The 19,554-nt window shown below is 41.6% G+C and overlaps 1 pseudogene; it reads left to right on the forward strand.

Annotated features, from left to right (window-relative positions):
* The first annotated feature begins 2,726 nt into the window (after positions 1-2,726).
* The window catches only part of LOC135535677 (uncharacterized), a 110,060-nt pseudogene continuing 93,232 nt past the window's right edge, over positions 2,727-19,554 (forward strand).

A 19,554-nucleotide genomic window follows, 5' to 3' on the forward strand; every position in this document is an offset into this window, starting at 1 on the left:
TACTGTCCTGTATCACCAGACTTTACTGTCCTGTATCACCAGACTTTACTGTCCTGTATCACCAGACTTTACTGTCCCTTATCACCAGACTTTACTGTCCTGTATCACCAGATTTTACTGTCCTGTATCACCAGACTTTACTGTCCTGTATCACCAGACTTTACTGTCTGTATCACCAGACTTTACTGCCCCTTATCACCAGACTTTACTGTCATGTATCACCAGACTTTACAATCCTGTATCACCAAACTTACTGTCCCTTATCACCAGACTTTACTGTCCTGTATCACCAGACTTTACTGTCCTGTATCACCAGACTTTACTGTCCTGTATCACCAGACTTTACTGTGCTGTATCACCAAATACTTTACTGTCCCTGTATCACCAGACTTTACTGTCCTGTATCACCAGACTTTACAATACTGTATCACCAAACTGTACTGTCCCTTATCACCAGACTTTACTGTCCTGTATCACCAGACTTTACTGTCCTGTATCACCAGACTTTACTGTCCTGTATCACCAGACTTTACTGTGCTGTATCACCAGACAAATACTTTACTGTCCCTTATCACCAGACTTTACTGTCCTGTATCACCAGACTTTACAATCCCTATCACCAAACTTACTGTCCTGTATCACCAGACTTTACTGTCCTTATCACCAGACTTTACTGTCCTGTATCACCAGATACTTTACTGTCCCTTATCACCAGACTTTACTGTCCTGTAACACCAGACTTTACTGTCCTGTATCACCAGACTTTACTGTCCTGTATCACCAGACTTTACTGTCCTGTATCACCAGACTTTACTGTCCTGTATTACCAGACTTTACTGTCCTGTATCACCAGATTTTACTGTCCCTTATCACCAGACTTTACTGTCCTGTATCACCAGACTTTACTGTTGTATCACCAGACTTTACTGTCCTGTATCACCAGACTTTACTGTCCTGTATCACCAGACTTTACTGTCCTGTATCACCAGACTTTACTGTCCTGTATCACCAGACTTTACTGTGCTTTCTCAGAGAGTTAGGCTAAATGACCGTTCAATAGTACCTCTCTTGTTCTCTGATTCTTTCTGTTCCTCTCCTTTTGTATTGTGTTGTATTGTATTGCGTCGTGTTGTGTTGTATTGTATTGTGTTGTATTGTATCGTGTTGTATTGTGTTGTATTGTATTGTGTTGTATTGTATTGTATTGTATTGTATTGTATTGCATTGTGTTGTATTGTATTGTATTGCGTTTTGTTGTGTTGTGTTCTATTGTATTGCATTGTGTTGTATTGTGTTGTATTGTATTGTGTTGTGTTGTGTTGTATTGTATTGTGTTGTGTTGTATTGTATTGTGTTGTATTGTATTGTGTTGTGTTGTATTGTATTGTGTTGTGTTGTATTGTATTGTGTTGTGTTGTATTGTATTGTGTTGTGTTGTATTCTATTGTGTTGTGTTGTATTGTGTTGTGTTGTATTTTATTGCGTTGTGTTGTGTTGTATTGTATTGTATTGTGTTGTGTTTATTGTATTGCATTGTGTTGTATTGTACAGTGTTGTATTGTGTTGAGTTGAGTTGTGTTGTGGACTCAACATAGATAGAGCTGTGTACAAATTATAATCCTGTTATTACCTAATTAATAGTCCAGACTGACTGGATCACAGAGAGAGAGACAGGAAGTGCTCTCCGGGCAGGATTCTCAGAACAGGATAACACACAGAGACACACACACACACATCCACAGACAAACATGATCATGTGTGCAGACAGACGGGTGGACAGACAGACAGACGGGTGGACAGACAGACGGATGGCCAGACAGACATACGGATGGACAGACAGACAGACGGGTGGACAGACAGACGGATGGACAGACAGACAGACGGGTGGACAGACAAGTGTACACTGAACAGGCACACACACACGCACACAAACACAGATGCACCCCGGATCACATCACTACTCTAGTTTATAAGTAATATCAATGGAACTAATGTCTCAAGAGATTAAATGTTTGTGTCCAAATGGAGTGAGAAGGACTTTTGTTGGATAAAACATCAGTCCACCACCTGGCTTCATTGTTAGCAAACCCGAAACTTAACAGTTGTCTGGACCAGGGACATGCTGTGTTTATGCAACTCTATGCAACAAAAGGCTCACAATTGGACAGACAGCAGATGGTTAATGCAAAATAAGAGCCATATAAAGCAAAACGTGACCGGCTTAGTCCTTATCCAACCCTATCAGGCCCCAGAGTGTCTCTGGTCCAGGCCTCTGTCGGTGGATCCTGTAAAAGCAACCAAAGGTCCCTACAGAAGCTTTTCTCCTAACACCTAGGCGACAGCTGTCCATACATATGCCAACACATTATTTAAACAAACTTTCAGACTGACCAACGGACGATAAGAATATGTAATAATAATTTAACCAACTAGAAAATTAACTTGATTGCTTTTTGGTTTTGCTGTCTCCCGTTTAATTGCGTAAGAGAAGAGAAGGGCCATAAAAGAGAGATGTTTTTAATATATTGAAGTCGGTGACGTTTTAGAACGTTGGAACGACGATCCGTTAAACTGCGCGCGGAATTAGAGTGCTGCAGGCAGATGATCATGTGGCTCGAGCGAAAGGAAGACCCCTGCGCGCTGAGCGGCTGAGAGCGCGGGCTTTGGACTCCGGAAGAAGGGGGATGGAATAGAATTCAACGTTGCCTGGCGACCGACCGACCGACCGACGGTCGACTGAACTATTGGGAGTCAATATGCCAACGTTTTCTGTCATGTACAAAGGAGCAGTTATCATTAGCAGGTAAACTCCGGTGAAGAGAGGAAGAGCGGAGCGGAGCAGGTGTTTGTGAACGAATGATGATGTGCTTTACAAATCCGCTTTTTACCTTCTTGAACACGTTTTTTTATATATATATATATATATATATAGGAATACTAGGCCATTATTAAAACCGTTGATGACCAGAACGTAATTTGTTTAGGCTGTCAATTTATTGAAAAACGGATTTTAAAGCGCGCCTTTGAATGGTGCGTTTCAAAGCTGCTGTCCGTTTCTCCACCGCAAAAGCCCGATAGACAACAAATTCTGTTTTGATAGTGCAATTCACTGTAGAATATATCCCTTTTTTGTTGTGAACACAATATATAATGTAGTTTTAACGAATGTATTAGAAAAATACACATTTCTTTGCAGGTTTGATCAATTACAATAATGTTTGGAGTTGTGTTGCGCCGGCTAAATTGTTGTTGATAAAGAACAAATACCAGTGTATTTTACCCAGTGTGTATTCTATCTTTAGTGTATTTTACACAGTGTGTATTCTATCTTTAGTGTATTTTACCCAGTGTGTATTCTATCTTTAGTGTATTTTACACAGTGTGTATTCTATCTTTAGTCTATTTTACCCAGTGTGTATTCTATCTTTAGTGTATTTTACACAGTGTGTATTCTATCTTTAGTGTATTTTACACAGTGTGTATTCTATCTTTAGTGTATTTTACACAGTGTGTATTCTATCTTTAGTGTATTTTACACAGTGTGTATTCTATCTTTAGTGTATTTTACACAGTGTGTATTCTATCTTTAGTGTATTTTACCCAGTGTATAGTCTATTTTACCCAGTGTGTAGTCTATCTTTAGTCTATTTTACCCAGTGTGTAGTCTATCTTTAGTGTATTTTCATTTTCTATCTTTAGTGTATTTTACAATAAACTACACTGTAATTTGAGTGTAGCCTACACAGCTCATCCGGTCAGTCATGCACCCAGTCTCCATCTCTCCATGTGGGCAATGATGCAGGGAGATGGAATAGGGTTTCTATCTTTAGTTGTGAAGACCACATACATACACAGCACTAATCTCTCCCCCAGTGACAGCTTGTTATAACACCACTTTAGTCTATTTTACCTGTATTGAGCTATTATTTTACACTACATTGTAGCCTATTATGGATGCATTTGGGAAGTTAATGCCAAAACCCAGTATTATTGTATTATTTTGACCCTCTGTTAGATATTTGCTATGTAACAACTGTTAGTCCAATCTGACCTGAAACAGAACCAAAAAGGAAATCAGGATTTTAGTCTTAATCTTCATCCCAAATCTCCAAATGAAAACAGTTGAAAGGAGAATTAGTGGGGAATTTGGCAAGGCTGTTCAGCGTGTTTTTACTTTAGCAGTCCTGGTGCCAATATGAGCTGATTTTCACAGAGAGTAATAGACAAATAGAAAATATAGCCAGAATAGAGTTGGGATTGGTGGCAATAATAGAACAAATGGTGGTCCTAAATGGTGCGTTTGGACTTTACGGTCCAGTGAGGGGCTACAGCTACAGTAGTTGATACTGGGTTGAGTCTGAAGCCATGGGTTCTGGATAAAGATAATGGCTAGTGATATTGTTTGGTTTTATTACTATGGGTCAAGGTTCCACGAGGACATACATGTGGGCAGATCCAAAACATGTGGGAAGAACCATTCAACCACAAGAATAACACTGCTGCTGTGGACATCAGAGAAGTAGAGGATCTGTCCACGTCTTCTGCTCTGTGATTAGTGTACCGTGTTCCCCTCCTCTCTCAAATGATTTACAGACATGGTACTTCCTGGCTGTGTTCTCCTCCTCTCTCAAATGATTATCAGACAGCTTTCTAGTCAATGGACAAAGACACATCTGCTTTGTTTCTGTGTTGATTTGGGTTGTCATTTGGTGGCTACAGATTGTGTTTGGTTTATCAGTTGGGTCACAACGGTGTAACAAGGGTTAACAATTTGGTTCATAGTAGATCAAGGCTCTCCAACCCTGTTCCTGGAGAGCTACTGTCTTGAAACCTACAGGAGGGTGGCTTTCCAGGAACAGGTTTGGAGTTAAAATCTATAGGAGGGTTGCTCATTTGAACAGGGTTGGAGTTAAAACCTACAAGACTGTAGCTCTCCAGGAACAAGGTTGGAGTTGAAATCTATAGGAGGTAGCTCTCTAGGAACAGGGTTGGTGTGTAAACCTACAGGAGGGTAGCTCTCCAGGAACAGGGTTGGAGTGTAAACCTACAGGACTGTAGCTCTCCAGGAACAAGGTTAGAAGTTAAAACCTACAGGACTGTAGCTCTCCAGGAACACAGGGTTGGAGTTAAAACCTACAGGAGGGTAGCTCTCCAGGAACAGGGTTGGAGTGTAAACCTACAGGAGGGTAGCTCTCCAGGAACAGGGTTGGAGTGTAAACCTACAGGAGGGTAGCTCTCCAGGAACAGGTTGGAGAGAACCTGTAGTAGACCAACAATGTTTGGGAACCACAGGATTCCCCTCCTTCACTGAATACCATAGAAGTAGAATGATGGATCAGTGTCTAGTATATTTGTATCTATGCTGTATGCTTATTACCAGATGGTTCAGTGTCTTGTATCTTTGTATCTACAGTTGAAGTCGGAAGTTTACATACACATTAGCCAAATACATTTAAACTCCGTTTTTCACAATTCCTGACATATAATCCTAGTAAAAATTCCCTGTTTTAGGTCAGTTAGGATTACCACTTTATTTTAAGAATGTGAAATGTCAGAATTAGATTAGAGAGAATGATTTATTTAAACTTTTATTTCTTTCATCACATTCCCAGTTGGTCAGAAGTTTACATACACTCAATTAGTATTTGGTAGCATTGCTTTTACATTGTTTAACTGGGTCAAACGTTTCGGGTAGCCTTCCACAAGCTTCCCACAATAAGTTGGGTGGATTTTGGCCCATTCCTCCTGACAGAACTGGTGTAACTGAGCCAGGTTTGTAGGCCTCCTTAATTGCACACGCTTTTTCAGTTCTGCCCACAAATGTTCTATAGGATTGAGGTCACGGCTTTGTGATGGACACTCCAATACCTTGACTTTGTTGTCCTTAAGCCATTTTGCCACAACTTTGGAATTATGCTTGGGGTCATTGTCCATTTGGAAGACCCCATTTGCGACCAAGCTTTAACTTCCTAACTGATGTCTTGAGATGTTGCTTCTATATATCCACATAATTTTCCTGCCTCATGATGCCATTTTATTTTGTGAAGTGCACCAGTCCCTCCTGCAGCAAAGTACCCCCACAACATGATGCTGCCACCTCCATGCTTCACGGTTGGGATGGTGTTCTTCGGTTTGCAAGGCCCCCCATTTTCCTCCAAACATAACGATGGTCATTATGACCAAACAGTTCTATTTTTGTTTCATCAGACCAGAGGACGTTTCTCCAAAAGTACGATCTTTGTCCCCATGTGCAGTTGCAAACCATAGTCTGACTTTTTATGACGGTTTTGGAGCAGTGGCTTCTTCCTTGCTGAGCGGCCTTTCCAGGTTATGTCGATATAGGACTTGTTTTACTGTGGATATAGATACTTTTGTACCTGTTTCTTCCAGCATCTTCACAAAGTCCTTTGCTGTTGTTCTGGGATTGATTTGCACTTTTCGCACCAATGTACGTTCATCTCTAGGAGACAGAACGCATCTCCTTCCTGAGCGGTATGAAGGCTGCATGGTCCCATGGTGTTTATACTTGCGTACTATTGTTTGTACAGATGAACTTGGTACCTTCAGGTGTTTGGAACTTGCTCCCAAGGATGAACCAGACTTGTGGAGGTCTACAATTTTTTTCTGAGGTCTTGGCTGATTTCTTTTGATTTTCCCATGATGTCAAGCAAAGAGGCACTGAGTTTGAAGGTCGGCCTTGAAATACATCCACAGGTACATCTCCAATTGACTCAAATGATGTCAATTAGCCTATCAGAAGCTTCTAAAGCACTGACATCATTTTCTGGAATTTTCCAAGCTGTTTAAAGGCACAGTCAACTTAGTGTATGTAAACGTCTGACCCATTGGAATTGTGATACAGTGAATTATAAGTGAAATAATCTGTCTGTAAACAATTGTTGAAAAAATGACTTGTGTATTGCACAAAGTAGATGTCCTAACCGACTTGCCAAAACTATAGTTTGTTAACAAGACATTTGTGGAGTGGTTGAAAAATGAGTTTTAAGGACTCCAACCTAAGTGTATGTAAACTTCCAACTTTAACTGTATATTGTATGCTTACTGCCACATGGTTCAGTGTCTTGTATCTTTGTATCTATGCTGTATTCTTAGTGCCACATGGTTCAGTGTCTAGTATCTTTGTATCTATGCTGTATTCTTAGTGCCACATGGTTCAGTGTCTTGTATCTTTGTATCTATGCTGTATTCTTAGTGCCACATGGTTCAGTGTCTAGTATCTTTGTATCTATGCTGTATTCTTAGTGCCACATGGTTCAGTGTCTAGTATCTTTGTATCTATGCTGTATTCTTACTGCCACATGGTTCAGTGTTTGTCACTCCTCTCCACTCAAATATGTTAATCAGAAATGTCTAGTCAGTGGACAAAGATGGCTGCTTTGTTTTTCTATTGTCATTTGGTGGAGGTGGTGGTGGGTTGATGTTCTGTTAAACTTTTAATCTCACAGCTCTAAGACTCTAAGAATCAATGCTTTGGTTCTAGAAGAGCAGAGCAGACTGAATGTTCCAGCCTCCAAGTGCTGAAGTGGTGCTCTTTATCTTCATAAAGGTCCTCTATTAGACGTGAATAGATAATACAATCTGCAGTAGACCCATAGTAGGTCATTGTGATGAGGTTGATCTTCATCAGGTAAAGGTCCTCTATTAGACCTGAATAGATAATACAATCTGCAGTAGACCCATAGTAGGTCATTGTGATGAGGTTGATCTTCATCAGGTAAAGGTCCTCTATTAGACCTGAATAGATAATACAATCTGCAGTAGACCCATAGTAGGTCATTGTGATGAGGTTGATCTTCATCAGGTAAAGGTCCTCTATTAGACCTGAATAGATAATACAATCTGCAGTAGACCCATAGTAGGTCATTGTGATGAGGTTGATCTTCATCAGGTGAAGGTCCTCTATTAGACCTGAATAGATAATACAATCTGCAGTAGACCCATAGTAGGTCATTGTGATGAGGTTGATCTTCATCAGGTAAAGGTCCTCTATTAGACTTGCATGCTACCAGAGGTACTCTACCATTGGGGCGGCAGAGTAGCCTTGTGGTTAGAGTGTTGGACTAGTAACCGGAAGGTTGCGAGTTCAAACCCCGAGCTGACAAGGTAAAAATATGTCGTTCTGCCCCTGAACAGGCAGTTAACCCACTGTTCCCAGGCCGTCATTGAAAATAAGAATATGTTCTTAACTGACTTGCCTGGTTAAATAAAGGTAAAATTAAAAAATTAAATTAAAAATTCATCAAGACAACTGTTTCTTCTTCTTCCCAATGCTCTCCTCAAGAACACATTCCTCCTTATGACTCCCTTCTTTCCAAACATTCACTTTCTATCCCTAAAGCCAACGTTTGGTCTACCCACTTTCACCAACCACTTCAATACTAAACCCTCTAATAACAGCGACTTGCTTGGTTCATTTGTACGTACGTCAACCTCTCATTGTCTTAGTTACAGGAGTCTTTTGTCCTCTGTGACGTGTCCAAGGAGCCGCTCACACTGAAATATTGATATTCCCCACTGCCCCGGGGGGCTGAATCAGAAGGCTAGATCCCATACCCCGAGAGGTTGTGCAGACAGTGCAGATTGTCATTGCTTACCAGCACCTCCGTGGTTCACACAGAGAACAAAAGGCCAATAGAGAAACACAGGTGAGTTTGTGTCTGTTGGAAAGAGGACAGACAGTACCTGGTTATCTTTAAGGATTTTGCCTGTGCTTATCTCTATTCCGTTTATTTTTAAACCTAAAAAAACAACCTTACCCAAGATAAGTATACCCATGAATCCAATCAAATGATGTCTGTCACACACAACAGGTGTACTGTGAAATGCTTACTTAACCAACAATGCAGTTGAAGAAGTAGAGGTAAGACAATATGTAGTAAAGAAGACTCTGATGCAGCCACCACCACCATGAAGAGTGTATTGATGTGTTGTGTTGGTTTTGCCCCCAAAAATAAGGCTTTATGTATTCAGGGAAAACAAGTTCACTTTATTTGCCATATTTCTTTGCAGTACTTTTTATGTGCCTTATTGCAGACATGATGCATGTTTGTGTTATTTGTATTAGTATTGTGGAGTAACTACAATGTTGTTGATCCATCCTCAGTTTTCTCCTATCACAGCCACTAAACTCTGTCATTTAGGTTAGTATTGTAGCGTAACTACAATGTTGTTGATCCATCCTCAGTTTTTCCTATCACAGCCACTAAACTCTGTCATTTAGGTTAGTATTGTGGAGTAACTACATCCATCAGTTTTCTCCTATCACAGCCACTAAACCCTGTCATTTAGGTTAGTATTGTAGAGTAACTACAATGTTGTTGATCCATCCTCAGTTTTCTCCTATCACAGCCACTAAACCTGTCATTTAGGTTAGTATTGTGGAGTAACTACAATGTTGTTGATCCATCCTCAGTTTTCTCCTATCACAGCCACTAAACTCTGTCATTTAGGTTAGTATTGTAGCGTAACTACAATGTTGTTGATCCATCCTCAGTTTTCTCCTATCACAGCCACTAAACTCTGTCATTTAGGTTAGTATTGTAGAGTAACTACAATGTTGTTGATCCATCCTCAGTTTTCTCCTATCACAGCCACTAAACTCTGTCATTTAGGTTAGTATTGTAGAGTAACTACAATGTTGTTGATCCATCCTCAGTTTTCTCCTATCACAGCCACTAAACTCTGTCATTTAGGTTAGTATTGTAGAGTAACTACAATGTTGTTGATCCATCCTCAGTTTTCTCCTATCACAGCCATTAAACTCTGTAACTGTTTTAAAGTCACCATTGGCCTCATGGTGAAATCCCTGAGCGGTTTCCTTCCTCTCCGGCAACTGAGTTAGGAAGGGCGCCTGTATCTTTGTAGTGACTGGGTGTATTGATACACCATCCAAAGTGTCATTAATAACTTCACCATGCTCAAAGGGATATTCAATGTCTGCTTTTTTATTTTTTTACCCATCTACTAATAATGTAGGTGCCCTTTGCGAGGCTTTGGAAAACCTCCTGATCTTTGTGGTTGAATCTGTGCTTGAAATTCACTGCTCAACTGAGGGACCTTATAGATAATTATATGTGTGGGGTACAGAGATGGGTTAGTCATTCAAATGTAATTATTGTACACTGACTGAGTCCATACAAATTATTATGTGACTTGTTAAGCAAATGTTTACTCCTGAGCTTATTTAGGCTTGATATAACAAAGTGTTTATTGGGTTATTGACTCAAGACATGTAATCTTTTAATTTGTAATGAATTTATAAACATTTCTAAAAACACAATTCCACTTTGACATTATGGGGTTTTGTGTGTAGATCAGTGACACAGAACCTCAATATAATCCATGTTCTGATTGGCAAGTGAGGGGCCAAGCATCGACACACCTACAACTAATTTACTCATCAAAGCTCAGCCTTTTTGCGCCACGTCCCAGTCTTGCACTCATAATTCCCGCTATGAAAATAGCAAAACATATTTCTGACACCCCCCCGGACCTACAGCGCTACAACCAGCGCTGATATTTAAAAAAAAAAAATCAAATAGAGCACAATGGAGAAACCTGCACCAGCTTAATGATGCTCTAGTGGCCTGGTGGTGTTCTGGAATCTGTGAAACCAGGAAACGTGTGTACTGTATAATGGAGATGTATATTGGCTACTGCTCTGGGGTTTGGTCAATTAGTTTGTTTCTTTGTTGTCAAACCTTGGATAATCAATGTAAAGCTGATGTTGGTGATTCACTTTGTTTCATTTTCTCTTCCCCTTCTCCGTTCTATTTTTCCTCACCTCAAACTCCTCTCCTCTCCTCCTCTTCTCCTCTTCTCCTCTTCTCCTCTTCTCCTCTTCTCCTCTTCTCCTCTCCTCTAGGACACTAATGGGTCCGTATGGGGTAGATCGTGCCGTACATGAAATAGAATTTACTGACTGTGAGAATGGACTGGGTAAGTCTGTAACACATTCTATAATAGAACAAACTCACAACACACTCACAACACACTCACAACCTAATTCTATCCCACAACACACTGGGGCGTCAGGGTAGCCTGGTGGTTAGAGCGTTGGACTAGTAACTGAAAGGTTGCAAGTTCAAACCCCCGAGCTGACAAGGAAATAAGAATTTGTTCGTAACTGACTTACAAATCTGTTGTTCTGCCCCTGAACAGGCAGTTAACCCACTGTTCCTAGGCTGTCATTGAAAATAAGAATTTGTTCTTAACTGACTTGCCGAGGTCAAATAAACTCAGCTAGCTACAGTAATGACCAGTGGTGTAGCGGTGCTTGGAGAACTGGGTATACTCACATTTTGACAAAACTTTCCCAAACAGCCTATTCTATTTACTGACTGTGAGAAGACTGGACTGGGAAAGTGTAGAACACATTCTATTTACTGACTGTGAGAAGACTGGTCTGGGAAAGTCTAGAACACATTCTATTTACTGACTGTGTGAAGACTGGACTGGGAAAGTCTAGAACACATTCTATTTACTGACTGTGAGAAGACTGGACTGGGAAAGTCTAGAACACATTCTATTTACTGACTGTGAGAAGACTGGTCTGGGAAAGTCTAGAACACATTCTATTTACTGACTGTGAGAAGACTGGTCTGGGAAAGTCTAGAAGACATTCTATTTACTGACTGTGAGAATGGACTGGGAAAGTCTAGAACACATTCTATTTCCTGACTGCGAGAAGACTGGTCTGGGAAAGTCTAGAACACATTCTATTTACTGACTGTGAGAAGACTGGTCTGGGAAAGTCTAGAACACATTCTATTTCCTGACTGTGAGAAGACTGGTCTGGGAAAGTCTAGAACACATTCTATTTACTGACTGTGAGAAGACTGGACAAGGAAAGTCTAGAACACATTCTATTTACTGACTGTGAGAATGGACTGGGAAAGTCTAGAACACATTCTATTTACTGACTGTGAGAAGACTGGACTGGGAAAGTGTAGAACACATTCTATTTACTGACTGTGAGAAGACTGGACTGGGAAAGTGTAGAACACATTCTAGTTACTGACTGTGAGAAGACTGGTCAGGGAAAGTCTAGAACACATTCTATTTACTGACTGTGAGAAGACTGGTCTGGGAAAGTCTAGAACACATTCTATTTACTGACTGTGAGAAGACTGGACTGGGAAAGTCTAGAACACATTCTATTTACTGACTGTGAGAATGGACTGGGAAAGTCTAGAACACATTCTATTTACTGACTGTGAGAAGACTGGACTGGGAAAGTCTAGAACACATTCTATTTACTGACTGTGAGAAGACTGGACTGGGAAAGTCTAGAACACATTCTATTTACTGACTGTGAGAAGACTGGACTGGGAAAGTCTAGAACACATTCTATTTACTGACTGTGAGAAGACTGGACTGGGAAAGTCTAGAACACATTCTATTTACTGACTGTGAGAAGACTGGACTGGGAAAGTCTAGAACACATTCTATTTACTGACTGTGAGAAGACTGGTCTGGGAAAGTCTAGAACACATTCTATTTACTGACTGTGAGAAGACTGGTCTGGGAAAGTCTAGAACACATTCTATTTACTGACTGTGAGAAGACTGGACTGGGAAAGTCTAGAACACATTCTATTTACTGACTGTGAGAAGACTGGACTGGGAAAGTCTAGAACACATTCTATTTACTGACTGTGAGAAGACTGGTCTGGGAAAGTCTAGAACACATTCTATTTACTGACTGTGAGAAGACTGGACTGGGAAAGTCTAGAACACATTCTATTTACTGACTGTGAGAAGACGACTGGGAAAGTCTAGAACACATTCTATTTACTGACTGTGAGAAGACTGGTCTGGGAAAGTCTAGAACACATTCTATTTACTGACTGTGAGAAGACGACTGGGAAAGTCTAGAACACATTCTATTTACTGACTGTGAGAAGACTGGTCTGGGAAAGTCTAGAACACATTCTATTTCCTGACTGTGAGAAGACTGGACTGGGAAAGTCTAGAACACATTCTATTTCCTGACTGTGAGAAGACTGGACTGGGAAAGTCTAGAACACATTCTATTTACTGACTGTGAGAATGGTCTGGCTAAGTGCCTTCCCCATTCTGTTCTACAACACACTAGTTAACAACAGTCTAGAGCTGACATCATCATGGAACAGTAGAACCACAGAATTAGAATGAACAATGTTGCTTTAACAGGACAGGTGTGTTCTAATCATTCTAATTATATTAGTGCAGCATATACATGCAGAGTGAACACATGTTCCTTCCATGTCTGGGAGTACTGGATCTATACTGTAGGTTAACCTGTCACAGATCTATGAGTACTGGATCTATACTGTAGGTTAACCTGTCACAGATCTATGAGTACTGGATCTATACTGTAGGTTAACCTGTCACAGATCTATGAGTACTGGATCTATACTGTAGGTTAACCTGTCACAGATCTTTGAGTACTGGATCTATACTGTAGGTTAACCTGTCACAGATCTATGAGTACTGGATCTATACTGTAGGTTAACCTGTCACAGATCTATGAGTACTGGATCTATACTGTAGGTTAACCTGTCATAGATCTATGAGTACTGGATCTATACTGTAGGTTAACCTGTCACAGATCTATGAGTACTGGATCTATACTGTAGGTTAACCTGTCATAGATCTATGAGTACTGGATCTATACTGTAGGTTAACCTGTCACAGATCTATGATTACTGGATCTATACTGTAGGTTAACCTGTCATAGATCTATGAGTACTGGATCTATACTGTAGGTTAACCTGTCACAGATCTATGAGTACTGGATCTATACTGTAGGTTAACCTGTCACAGATCTATGAGTACTGGATCTATACTGTAGGTTAACCTGTCACAGATCTATGAGTACTGGATCTATACTGTAGGTTAACCTGTCACAGATCCATGAGTACTGGATCTATACTGTAGGTTAACCTGTCACAGATCTATGAGTACTGGATCTATACTGTAAGTTAACCTGTCACAGATCTATGAGTACTGGATCTATACTGTAGGTTAACCTGTCACAGATCTATGAGTACTGGATCTATACTGTAAGTTAACCTGTCACAGATCTATGAGTACTGGATCTATACTGTAGGTTAACCTGTCACAGATCTATGAGTACTGGATCTATACTGTAGGTTAACCTGTCACAGATCTATGAGTACTGGATCTATACTGTAGGTTAACCTGTCACAGATCCATGAGTACTGGATCTATACTGTAAGTTAACCTGTCATAGATCTATGAGTACTGGATCTATACTGTAGGTTAACCTGTCACAGATCTATGAGTACTGGATCTATACTCACAGATCTATGAGTACTGGATCTATACTGTAGGTTAACCTGTCACAGATCTATGAGTACTGGATCTATACTGTAAGTTAACCTGTCACAGATCTATGAGTACTGGATCTATACTGTAGGTTAACCTGTCACAGATCTATGAGTACTGGATCTATACTGTAGGTTAACCTGTCACAGATCTATGAGTACTGGATCTATACTGTAGGTTAACCTGTCACAGATCTATGAGTACTGGATCTATACTGTAAGTTAACCTGTCTATATAGATCAAGTGGCAGGAAAACTAGGCTAAGAGCAGAGGACAGTACAGGGGTTTGTACATGAAACAAACAGACTGTAGATAACAGTTACCAGTGTTTTAGAGCTAGTCTGTGTGTGTGCGTGTGTGTGTGTGGGCGCGTGCACGTGTGTATGTGTAGTAGAGAAGTAAGACATGTGGTGAGGCTTTAACCTCTGAGTTCTGTCCTGCCAGGATAATGACAAGAAGATCAGTTGTTTACTACAATCGTCCTCAGTTCACTCCCGGGACAGCACAAGGCTACACACACACACACACACACACACACACACATTCACGTATGCACACACACATACACTCACATATGCACACACACACTCACATATGCACACACACACAAATTCACATATGCGCACACACACACACACATTCACATATACGCACACACATACACATTTACATATGTGCACACACACACACATTTACATATGCGCGCACAAACACACACACACACACACAGACACACAAATTCACATATGCGCACACACACAAATTCACATTTGCGCACACACACACACACACACACACACGTTCACATATGCGCACACACATACACATTTACATATGTGCACACACACACACATTTACATATGCGCGCACAAACACACACACACACACACACACACACACACACACACACACACACACACACACACACGGTATTCTAAAAGTCCTCCCACTAAGATATCATGGTCATGGTGATGTATAGATAGATACATGTTGTAAATCATATCCTTACTGTCCTGGACTTGGTATGCAGACACACAGTCATACAAAATGGAGTCGGCACCACCAAGCCTCAGAGGTCCTGCCTTCTGGGACCATTCGTCTGTAGTGGACGTTCTTAACCAGAACGACCCACAAGTAAAGTACATTTAGAGTTCACCTCCTCTTCCTCTCTTTAGAGTTCACCTCTTCTTCCTCTCTTTAGAGTTGACCTCCTCTTCCTCTCTTTAGAGTTGACCTCCTCTCTTTAGAGTTCACCTCCTCTTACTCACTTTAGAGTTCACCTCCTCTTCCTCTCTTTAGAGTTGACCACCTCTTCCTCTCTTTAGAGTTGACCTCCTCTTCCTCTCTTCAGAGTTCACCTCCTCTTCCTCTCTTTAGAGTCGATCTCCTCTTCCTCTCTTTAGAGTTCACCTCCTCTTCCTCTCTTTAGAGTTCACCTCCTCTTCCTCTCTTTAGAGTTCACCTCCTCTTCCTCTCTTTAGAGTTCACCTCCTCTTCCTCTCTTTAGAGTTGACCTCCTCTTCCTCTCTTTAGAGTTGACCTCCTTTTCCTCTCTTTAGAGGTCACTTCGTCTTGATGTGTCTGAGTCCTGTGGTCTCTACAAGCTGTTTCATCTCTTATATTATGGGATGTCTCATCATGGGATGAGGACATGAATGTCCCTGACACCCTGACAGAACTACACCCTGACAGAACTACATAATGACAGAACTACACCCTGACAGAACTACACCCTGACAGAACTACATAATGACAGAACTACACCCTGACAGAACTACACCCTGACAGAACTACATAATGACAGAACTACACCCTGACAGAACTACATAATGACAGAACTACATAATGACAGAACTACACCCTGACAGAACTACACCCTGACAGAACTACATAATGACAGAGCTTCATAGTGAGAGAGAAAACACCCTGACAGAGAGAGGGAGGACCTAGCATATCAAAGAAGTAGAAAGAGAGAGAGAGGAGAGAAAGGACAAGGAGAGGAGGAAAGGAGCAAAGGAAGAGCAACTCCCAAAACCTGATCCCAGAAAATGAACATGCTCCTCTCGCTCCAAACTCAATTAGCGCTAACATATTGTCTGCCTGGAAAGAGCAGACTAGCCCTGAGCTACACAGGTACTGCTCTAATGGATGGATGGTGTGTGTGTGTGAGTGGTGTGTGTGTGTTTGTGAGTGTGTGTGTGCGTGTGTGAGTGGTGTGCGAGAGAGTACGAGAAAGTATATTCCATTTTGTATTGACTCAAGCGATACATTTCTGTCCGTTCTACAGGTAACTCCCCAAATAAAGGAAACACTTGAATAAATGAGGGTTACATAGTATATTGAAAGCATGGGGTGCTTCCACACAGGAAGCTCCAAACACTTGTAGAGTCTATGCCAAGGCGCATTGAAGCTGTTCTGGTTGCTCGTGGTAACCAAATGTGCTGTTAAGACACTTTATGTTGATGTTTCCTTTATTTTAGCAGTTACCTGTAGCAGCAGGCTTCACGGAGAATGGAACATTCTAGTTAGGGGAAACGGGGAAACTAGTTAGGAGAAACGGCTCGAGTCGCGCAATATGGAATATAACATTGAGGATAAAGGTTGGAATAACACAATTTCATGTGTACAACATTTAAAGGCCTGCATCACTATACTGAGGTCTTTGCCGTTTATAAAAGGACGTATTTGGGTGATTTGGGAGCCTTTCTTCAGGTGTCTGGACCCTTTGAATAACATTCTATTGACATCAAAAATAGAGATTTGGTCGTAAAAAACACCTTCTCCTTTAATCCATGTATTATAGCCTAATCCCACAAAGGTGACACTGCCTGACATCCCACCCTATTCACGATATAGTGCATGACTGTTTCGACCAGAACCCATAGCTAGAGCAGGGATACAGCACATACAGACCAAGGTGAATGAGCGGACAGGAAGTGGGTTTTGATCTGGCCAGACAGCTGGTGTGTACGTCCTTGGTGACAGGTCAGAACCCCTGCAGTTTGTTTTGTCTCTGAGGCATTATGCTAAGATGCCTGCTGAAACCGCCCACTTCTGACCCATAGTCAGGTATTAACCATCTATAGACCCATAGTCAGGTATTAACCATCTATAGACCCATAGTCAGGTATTAACCATCTATAGACCCATCTATAGACCCATAGTCAGGTATTAAATGTATGTATGTATGTGTGTGTGTGTGTGTGTGTGTGTGTGTGTGTGTGTGTGTGTGTGTGTGTGTGTGTGTGTGTGTGTGTGTGTGTGTGTGTGTGTGTGTGTGTGTGTATGTATGTACAGTGGGGAGAACAAGTATTTGATACACTGCCGATTTTGCAGGTTTTCCTATTTACAAAGCATGTAGTGGTCTGTAATTTTTATCATATGTACACTTCAACTGTGAGAGACCAATTCTAAAACAATAAGTATTTGATCACCTACCAAACAGTAAGAATTCCGACTCTCACAGACCTGTTTTTCTTTAAGAAGCCCTCCTGTTCTCCACTCATTACCTGTATTAACTGCACCTGTTTGAACTCGTTACCTGTATAAAAGACACCTGTCCACACACTCAATCAAACAGACTCCAACCTCTCCACAATGTCATAAGGTGAATTCACCAATTTGTTAGTCGCTCTGGATAAGAGCGTCTGCCAAATGACTTAAATGTAAAATGTAATTAACCATCTATAGACCCATCTATAGACCCATCTATAGACCCATCTATAGACCCATCTATAGACCCATAGTCAGGTATTACATTTACATTTACATTTAAGTCATTTAGCAGACGCTCTTATCCAGAGCAGATTACTTACAAATTGGTGAATTCACCTTCTGACATCCAGTGGAACAGCCACTTTACAATAGTGCATCTAAATCATTAAGGGGGGGTGGTGAGAAGGATTGCTTATCCTATCCTAGGTATTCCTTGAAGAGGTGGGGTTTCAGGTGTCTCCGGAAGGTGGTGATTGACTCCGCTGTCCTGGCGTCGTGAGGGAGTTTGTTCCACCATTGGGGGGCCAGAGCAGCGAACAGTTTTGACTGGGCTGAGCGGGAACTGTACTTCCTCAATGGTAGGGAGGCGAGCAGGCCAGAGGTGGATGAACGCAGTGCCCTTGCTTGGGTGTAGGGCCTGATCAGAGCCTGGAGGTACTGCGGTGCCGTTCCCCTCACAGCTCCGTAGGCAAGCACCATGGTCTTGTAGCGGATGCGAGCTTCAACTGGAAGCCAGTGGAGAGAGCGGAGGAGCGGGGTGACGTGAGAGAACTTGGGAAGGTTGAACACCAGACGGGCTGCGGCGTTCTGGATGAGTTGTAGGGGTTTAATGGCACAGGCAGGGAGCCCAGCCAACAGCGAGTTGCAGTAATCCAGACGGGAGATGACAAGTGCCTGGATTAGGACCTGCGCCGCTTCCTGTGTGAGGCAGGGTCGTACTCTGCGGATGTTGTAGAGCATGAACCTACAGGAACGGGCCACCGCCATGATGTTGGTTGAGAACGACAGGGTGTTGTCCAGGATCACGCCAAGGTTCTTAGCGCTCTGGGAGGAGGACACAATGGAGTTGTCAACCGTGATGGCGAGATCATGGAATGGGCAGTCCTTCCCCGGGAGGAAGAGCAGCTCCGTCTTGCCGAGGTTCAGCTTGAGGTGGTGATCCGTCATCCACACTGATATGTCTGCCAGACATGCAGAGATGCGATTCGCCACCTATAGACCCATCTATAGACCCATAGTCAGGTATTAACCATCTATAGACCCATCTATAGACCCATAGCCAGGTATTAACCATCTATAGACCCATAGTCAGGTATTACCCATCTATAGACCCATAGTCAGGTATTAACCATCTATAGACCCATAGTCAGGTATTAACCATCTATAGACCCATAGTCAGGTATTAACCATCTATAGACCCATAGTCAGGTATTAACCATCTATAGACCCATCTATAGACCCATAGTCAGACATTAACCATCTATAGACCCATAGCCAGGTATTAACCATCTATAGACCCATAGTCAGGTATTAACCATCTATAGACCCATCTATAGACCCATAGTCAGGTATTAACCTTCTATAGACCCATAGCCAGGTATTAACCATCTATAGACCCATCTATAGACCCATAGCCAGGTATTAACCATCTATAGACCCATAGTCAGGTATTACCCATCTATAGACCCATAGTCAGGTATTTACCATC

This window comes from Oncorhynchus masou, unplaced genomic scaffold (genome assembly GCF_036934945.1).
Source record: "Oncorhynchus masou masou isolate Uvic2021 unplaced genomic scaffold, UVic_Omas_1.1 unplaced_scaffold_497, whole genome shotgun sequence".
Lineage (NCBI taxonomy): Eukaryota > Metazoa > Chordata > Actinopteri > Salmoniformes > Salmonidae > Oncorhynchus > Oncorhynchus masou.